Genomic DNA, 7,500 nt, shown 5'->3' with positions numbered 1-7,500 from the left:
ATGAAAGAATTGCATTGATATCTTTCGACATCAGTAAATGTCTGTCTGGTATAGAGGCCTCAATCTCAGCTATTGCTCTTATTTCATCGTCTGAGTACTTGGCACGCGATGTGAGTTTTCTTTCACGAGCCAGTTGAAGGTCCATATCATTGTACTCAGTGGTATGAGCATGGCGGATATGTTGACGTAATCCAGCATAAGATTTAAACCTACCAGAACACAATTCACATACATAGCCATCAGGCTGCGGTGGTGGTGCATTGCATCTGCGTACATGCTGAGCAGCGCTTGACGTTGTCCGGTCACTTAATTGTATAAGGCAAGAAGGGCAACGCTCTGGCACGCCTTTCCTCTTTCCACGTCCAGAATCTAGAGTAGGGTTTAAAACCAGGGGTTGATCACCCTGGCTGGTGTTTCCACCTGTTCCGTCGCCACTGTTTGGGATCGACGGCATCCGAGGCTTGGCGAATCGCTTTGGTGCATATATATTTTGCCCGAAGGCGTGGGTAGAATGGGGAGCAAACCCAGACGACCCACTCTGGCTTTCGCCAAGCGCGCCGCACGCCGTTTAGCCGTGACTGGGACTGCGATGGTGACGTGAGTCACCCAAACAGCCAACCAGTCACGTTACCGGCAGGTACCACTAGGAGGTAGGTCGTGCGACTTGGATGGGAGAGGCTGAAGGACCTAACGAGAGGTCTGAGTTACGCATTGCCATCCCTGCAACCATGACTCACGCAAGCGACGGAGTTTTTCCCCCGGCGAACCGAAGGAGAAACTCGGAGCGATTTACGCTTAAGAGAGTCATAGTTACTCCCGCCGTTTACCCGCGCTTAATTGAATTTCTTCACGTTGACATTCAGAGCACTGGGCAGAAATCACATTGCGTCATCACCCTTGAGGGCCATCGCAATGCTTTGTTTTAATTAGACAGTCGGATTCCCCTAGTCCGTGCCAGTTCTGAGCTAAGCGTTGAATGGCGGCCGAAGAGGCGAAAAGGACGGCCGAAGCCGTCACAAGAAGCCTCGCAGCAAGGAAGATCCGTTGGCGGCCAAGGCACGGGACCGAGCTCGGATTCCGGGACGCGACGCGAAGTCGCCAACCGTTCACCTCGCCCAGGCCCGGCACGTCAGCCTGGCCAACTTCCCGACCAAGCCCGACACGCCCCGCTCCTCAGAGCCAATCCTTATTCCGAAGTTACGGATCCAATTTGCCGACTTCCCTTACCTACATTAATCTATCGACTAGAGGCTCTTCACCTTGGAGACCTGCTGCGGATATGGGTACGAACCGGCGCGATACCTCCACGTGGCCCTCTCCTGGATTTTCAAGGTCCGAGGGGAAGATCCAGACACCGCCGCAACTGCGGTGCTCTTCGCGTTCCAAACCCTATCTCCCTGCTAGAGGTTTCCAGGGAACTCGAACGCTTATACAGAAAAGAAAACTCTTCCCAGATCTCCCGACGGCGTCTCCAGGTCATTTTGGGTTACCCCGACGAACACTCTTACGAGGGCCCGATTGGTATGCGGTTCCGCTGCCGGGTTCCGGAATAGGAACCGGATTCCCTTTCGCCCGATGGGTGTGTTTCTTCCCAAATCACGCAAAATTATATAAACAACGACGCATCTGCGACGCAACGACGACACGACTTGCGTTCGATAGTTTGTAAGATTTAACCAAGCAAAAAATAGAAAAAAAATCGCTTTCAGGCGTTCGACAACGTCGCATCACGTCGAACGTGAAGTATCCATCGATCCGAACCGCGATCATTTTTTTTCAGCGTTCAACGTTTTTGTCAATTTATCAATAAAAATGATCATGTTCGAGCGGTGGATTAGGACACAAACACGAAACGACGGCGACGTAAATTGTTATTTAACTGCAATTTTTTTCTCTTTTTAACATTTTTTGCCTTTTGCGCGCGTACGTGCGTGCGAGCGTACGTATGTTTGTCATTTGCGTTCGAAAAGCGTGAATTTTAGGACACCTCATCAACATTAGATTTCTCTTAGGGCTTAGGATCGACTGACTCGTGTGCAACGGCTGTTCACACGAAACCCTTCTCCACGTCAGTCCTCCAGGTCCTCGCTGGAGTATTTGCTACTACCACCAAGATCTGCACCGACGGCGGCTCCAGGCAGGCTCACGCCCAGACCCTTCTGCGCACACCGCCGCGACCCTCCTACTCGTCAAGGCTTCATGGAGAACGGGAACTAAATCCCGTTCCTGCGCACTTGCCGTTGACGGCGGAGTATAGGCGCGACGCTTCAGCGCCATCCATTTTCAGGGCTAGTTGCTTCGGCAGGTGAGTTGTTACACACTCCTTAGCGGATTCCGACTTCCATGGCCACCGTCCTGCTGTCTTAAGCAACCAACGCCTTTCATGGTATCCCATAAGCGTCGACTTAGGCGCCTTAACTCTGCGTTTGGTTCATCCCACAGCGCCAGTTCTGCTTACCAAAATTGGCCCACTTGGCACTCTGATCCAAGAAAAATTTTATCAATTTATATCTCGTGGCTTCATGAAAATTCAAGCAAGCCAGAGATCTCACCCATTTAAAGTTTGAGAATAGGTTGAGGTCGTTTCGGCCCCAAGGCCTCTAATCATTCGCTTTACCAGATGAGACTCGTTATGCGTTCGAGTCGAGTGCCAGCTATCCTGAGGGAAACTTCGGAGGGAACCAGCTACTAGATGGTTCGATTAGTCTTTCGCCCCTATACCCAGTTCCGACGATCGATTTGCACGTCAGAATCGCTACGGACCTCCATCAGGGTTTCCCCTGACTTCGTCCTGACCAGGCATAGTTCACCATCTTTCGGGTCCCAACGTGTACGCTCTAGGTGCGCCTCTTCTCGCAATGAGAACGAGACGCCCCGGGAGTGCGAGGCCTAATCGTAACGAGGCCCATCCTCCCTTAGTCGACTTCACGGACGACTTTCACTTTCATTTCGCCTTTAGGTTTATCAAATCCCAATGACTCGCGTACATGTTAGACTCCTTGGTCCGTGTTTCAAGACGGGTCCCGAGAGTACCCAAAGCAATAGCGTCGCCGACCGGTAATTCAAAGTTTGGCCAGTCCAAGGACTCCGCCTGCCAACAGCCCGCCAGGCCCGGTTACGGCGCTAAGTCCGTACATCCGGTATCTAGACTGGAACGAGCTTGCGGCGGTCCTGGACGCAGTGCGTTCGAGAATTTTGCGGCCCGATACCGTCTGAGTACCGTCGCGCAGTCGGCCGGGCATCCAAGGGGCTGTCATCGTACGCTAAAAGCGACGGACAGTCTTCGCCTCGGGCCTTAGACCGACACGCAACGGGTCGCGACGTTCTACTAGGGGAGAAGTGCACGACTACATAGCCGGAACATTCGCCGCGGGTGGTGTGCCCACGCCGATGGGAAACCCGCCGTAACGGGACCATCCGGGGCACTATCGCACCAACACGGGAGCCAGCTTCGTTGACGATGAATCTCCCCATTCGATCTTTTGGGTTTCTCGGGTTTACCCCTGAACGGTTTCACGTACTCTTGAACTCTCTCTTCAAAGTTCTTTTCAACTTTCCCTCACGGTACTTGTTCGCTATCGGTCTCGTGGTCATATTTAGCCTTAGATGGAGTTTACCACCCACTTAGGGCTGCACTCTCAAGCAACCCGACTCTAAGGAGAGATCCACCCGAGACGCGTACCGGTCGCTACGGGCCTGGCACCCTCTATGGGTAAGTGGCCCCATTCAAGATGGACTTGGACGCGATTCGATGTCTCGGGATAAACGGATCCTCCTGAACACTACATTTCCCAGCGGCGTTAACCGCGGGATTCAGTGCTGGGCTCATTCCTGTTCGCTCGCCGCTACTAAGGAAATCCTTGTTAGTTTCTTTTCCTCCGCTTATTAATATGCTTAAATTCAGCGGGTAATCTCGCCTGCTCTGAGGTCGTCGAAATTTTATTATTTCTTTTCAAAGTTATACCACAAACTGTACGCTCTTTTCGGGGTTTCGACACGTAATACGAAAGGTATATTAATACCAACGACGCACAGGGATTATGTCGTTCGATTTTTTCCTTGTATCGTTCGATAACCAACTATTTTTCTCTTTTCGGATCAACACAATATCGTCGACTACTCGAAGGTACGTACGAGCCAAAATGAAAGCTCGGTGTCTCCTCTCTCTTTTGTTCGACAAAAGAAAAAAGGCACTTAAAACGCCGCATATTCGGGCAGGCGGGACAACGACAAAAAAAAAAAACGACGACGACGACGTCCGGTTGTTCTCGACTCGCGTCGGAGTATATATGTATATATTATAATCGGATATATCTTTTTATCTATCCAGGGCGCGTTAAAACAAACGACGAGGAGAGACTACGACAACGAGGAGATAAAGGTCGGACACCTTTTCTTCTTACCCTCGGCGCGCTCTCGCACACGATCGTTTCATGTTTCTTTTGTCCCCTAAAGGATACATATACCGTTACAACATATTTACGTTCGAATATACACTCGACGGTCGATAAACCGTAAAGACGCATCGTCCGATACGTTTTTTCTTTTGCTGTCGCGTTCCGACGCAAAATCCCAAGAAAAGGGCGAGAATGCCAGAGACAGCCATGTAAACCATCGGTGACTTATCATGGTCCAGAGAATAAAGGGTTAAAGGAAAAAAGAAATCCCATTTTTAACGTGCGTGGTACACCTTCGTCGTGTATATATCGTTCGATGAAACCACGAGCGCACAAAAGGAGGAACAAAAGCGTTTCGAGATCGATCTTCGGTGTAAATGTCATTGTTCATTTGCGTTCGACCGTTGTTCGATAAAAGAAATTTAACACACGAACAACAATGAAGGGAGACTCTCGCAAGACGATCACCAAATAAGCGTTTATCGTTCGATCGGTCCGGGTTTTTCAACGTCCGTCCGGCACAATTATGCACTTCGAGGACTGGACGACCGGAACCCGTATTGGGATCGCGCGGTCTTCCGCTTCTAATCAACGACAACGAAGCGATCTGCGCTTGTAAATGTTAAAAAAAACGTGGCGAAGCTACGATCTCGTAATAATTTAACCGTGAAAGAGCTTCCGTCGCACGTTTATTTTTAACTTTTCCCCTCGTTGTATAAACTTTCGCACCGTCGAAAAAAAAATTCGACAATCATTTCAGACAACGTCGGGAGCGCGGAGAAACGCCGTAAACACGCTCTACTCTCGGCTTGCTTCCTTCAATTGGTGTCTAACAATTCTCTCGCAGGGCGAAGAATCATTTTCTCTCTCGTCTAAATATCCTTCTGTAGTTAGGTGTTTTCGACTCGGGAGCGCTCTTTCACGGGCGGTCGTATATGGTCTCTTTTAGGGGTTTAACTAGAAACCACGACTCACGCAAGCCGAGATAAGCGCATTCCGCCGAGAAGATCCTAAAAACTAAGAATTGCGAGATATACGAAAATGTTCTTCTGTCGCCTGTGAAAAAAATGAACACTAGCAAAGAGAGGGCGAGACACGAACGTTCCATTTAACATTCTCCGCGTCAAACGCCGACGAAATGTCCAACCATCGCTCGTACGTTTTCGCCAATTTCGCAAGTTGTTCTCTCTCTCGCGTTCGACCATCGGATCCCGCTCCGAAACGTTCGACTTTTCGGCGTTTAACAGTTTCGTTTTATCTAGTCGAACGACGAGCGGTACCGAAAAAAATTTAACAATGAAGAGAAAACCTTTTGCTGCTAAAGGCAAACGCAAGCAGTCTTTAGTTATATAAACGACCCTCAGCCAGGCGTGGTCCAGGAATTGTATCCGTGGACCGCAATGTGCGTTCGAAATGTCGATGTTCATGTGTCCTGCAGTTCACACGTTGACGCGCAATTAGCTGCGTTCTTCATCGACCCACGAGCCAAGTGATCCACCGTTCAGGGTAATCGTATAAAAATTTTTGTTCATATTTAACAACTCAGCGTCTGAAAACCAGTATGTACGTGATTTATTTAACCTGGTTTATAAATTCGTTCGATTGTCCATAGAATACTAACTCCAATCCAAGCGCAAGATCGAGTATCGGTATTCGGACGTCGTCCCGTCATAGCTCTGTTCACAGATTTACCCGAGCTGATTGATGATTAAGACGACACGATAACGTCCATGGACGGGTAAAGGACCGTATAAAACTACAGAACCGCCGATGAAACAACGCTCTGTGACGCATTTCTCTTCGTGCGGCGAGTTTTCAGTCCGTTCCGGGTGGTAAAGTCATTCAAAAACCGTGGAAAATACGAAACGCGCTGTCGCGCGTAACACAGAGTCTCCTGCTCGCTGCTTACATATATTGGACGTCTTGGCGGTATCGCGAGATTCAATACGGACACTCCATGGCCGGCGTCAGATCGGTCTACCAACGAAGGAGACTACGCTATCGTTTTCGCTTCTCAGCCGGTCCGTAAAGCGATACGTTACCATATCGTCCGTCGTAAGCAGGCGGACTCTCGTGAAGTTGCGACTTCGTTCGTCGAAGCGGTTTCGTGGTTCGATTTCCATCGGTTACCCGGACACCCCCCGCGTGAAAGCCTCCGTGTCACACTCTAAATTTCGTTTCTCGTTTAACACGAAATAGAGAGAGGCTAAAAGGGGGTGTTCCCTTTGGTCCAAAGACAAAATTTATAGAGAGAAAGAAAATAAAATGAGAGTCTCTCACGAAGCGGGCGAAAAAAAAAAAACAAGAAATTTAACAATTTTTTTTCGCAAACCCATGCATTTCGTTACCAAACGTCCCAAAATATTTCTTTATATTCTCTCTCGTGTTTTCACACGGGGTCGAGAGAGTACGCAACACGAATCAAGAATAAAAATTATAGAAAGGAAAGTCCGATAAGAATATTTCGAGATTCTTATAACCTTCACCTCTTCCTTACTTCTCCGAAATCTCTCCGCTTTCCTGGCGCGTATCTATTTAACAATTTCGATTCTCTCCTCCTTTTAACTCAGACGTCGCAACGAACGGGTACACCATGCATACGATCCATTTTTTACATAACGAACCTTCTGCCGGTAAAATTCGCGACAGATTCATTTATGTATAGATATATTTTTATATGAGAATGTTCGGGATTTTCCTTCGTGTTCAAGTTGAACATTCTTGTTACGACGACTTTTTGTATTTATCGAAGGATCGTGCGGTACCCGTTAATAAGAAGTAAACGACGTCCCGGGAGAGTCGAAACCTTTCTTATACGCTACGGAAAGAAGAGCCGAGAAGATAGAGAGGAAACTCTCGATTTTCTTTCGTCGGTAAACTTTCGTTCTTTCTATTTACAGCGTTCGACATGAAACGGCGTTGCTCTCTCATTTTTTAAACTTTATTTAACGTTAGCGCTTGTTCGTACGAAACGCGTCGGCGGATACGAAATACGGACGGGAGTATCGACGATGAGAACCAAAGCGACCTCCTACACGTAACCGTAATATCTCTCCGCATCACGACTGCCGTAACGACGAATTGTCATTTAACATTTTTGGTA

The 7,500-nt window shown here is 48.6% G+C and overlaps 1 non-coding gene and 1 pseudogene across 1 annotated transcript; both read right to left on the bottom strand.

The window, feature by feature from the left end:
* The window catches only part of LOC143266535 (large subunit ribosomal RNA), an 8,246-nt pseudogene extending 4,315 nt beyond the window's left edge, over positions 1 to 3,931 (bottom strand).
* A 1,820-nt stretch (positions 3,932 to 5,751) lies between these two features.
* Positions 5,752 to 5,906, bottom strand: LOC143266533 (5.8S ribosomal RNA). Its single transcript, XR_013041493.1, has one exon. It is a non-coding gene; the product is annotated as a 5.8S ribosomal RNA (ribosomal RNA).
* Between the last annotated feature and the right edge of the window lie 1,594 nt (positions 5,907 to 7,500).

The sequence above is a fragment of the Megachile rotundata genome, unplaced genomic scaffold, assembly GCF_050947335.1.
Source record: "Megachile rotundata isolate GNS110a unplaced genomic scaffold, iyMegRotu1 scaffold1312, whole genome shotgun sequence".
NCBI lineage: Eukaryota > Metazoa > Arthropoda > Insecta > Hymenoptera > Megachilidae > Megachile > Megachile rotundata.
This window is presented reverse-complemented; position numbering and strand designations above follow the sequence as displayed.